A 1,050-nucleotide genomic window follows, 5' to 3' on the forward strand; every position below is an offset into this window, starting at 1 on the left:
GACCACATTTCTCCTTTGGGGTGTTTGCTGTTTCCCGTTTATTCAGCTCACTTAAGTCTTCTGAAAAATAAAACTGTTAGTGATAGGAATATAATCATCAGAGTTTTTACATACACTAATTTTTTTCTGTGTAAGTCTCAGAAGAATACTTGAATAGTAGCTGTACAGCATAAATAAGATACTGTTTTCCATATCGAGTGTAATGTGCATTCTTCCATATGTAATTTCTCTATAAAGCATGTTAATTTACAGCAAGGTTATGTGCTCATTTTTAGTGGCATGCTCCTGTTCACTCTGTAACATTGTGGTTTCACCATGCTGCAATCTTATTTCCTCTGTCCTTTGAATTAGGCTTGCTTAAGGCAAGTTGCTTTGCTCATTGGGACATGACAGATGTCACTGTAAGATAACAAACATTAGGTAAAGTACTTTCTTGGACCTGTATTAAGCAACCTACTAATGTGCTTATGCCTCTAGCTGGGCATGCAATCCTCCAAGGTACAAAATAGAAGTCATTTATAAAGAAAGGATTTTTGAGGTCTTGTTGAATGAGATGGGCCTTTTATCAAGTGTTGTGTGACCTTTAAATTTATAAGCAATAAGGTGTATCTTTAAGCTTGGGTAAATATGTGCTTTACTTTTGAGACATATACACCCTTGAGGTTCCATGATGCCTTTCCTGAAGCATCTTAAGATAACTATAAAGACCAAGGCTGTAATAGTGCATTGCCTCCTGCCTTTGTGCACTCTGCTCTTTGCTCTCCCAGAAAATCCCCATGCTTTCAGATTTGTTGGTTCTTTTCATCCTGGGAAAATTATTTAGGAGAGTGATCTGACAAATTAATCAACACAGATTTATCCTCTATATGGATTAACATGTGATCTTTGGCTTGAGCATTTTCATTTTCAAAGAAACCAGAGAGATGAGAAAGACTCATCAGAGCTGTTTTCAGAAGCATGCATTGATCCTGAGGAAATGTGTTGAAAGTTCACACAGTTTCTGCCAATCTTTCCTTTATCCTTTCTCAGATAAAACAGGGAAAAGGATTA

The sequence above is a fragment of the Suncus etruscus genome, chromosome 7 (genome assembly GCF_024139225.1).
Source record: "Suncus etruscus isolate mSunEtr1 chromosome 7, mSunEtr1.pri.cur, whole genome shotgun sequence".
Taxonomy (NCBI): Eukaryota; Metazoa; Chordata; class Mammalia; order Eulipotyphla; family Soricidae; genus Suncus; species Suncus etruscus.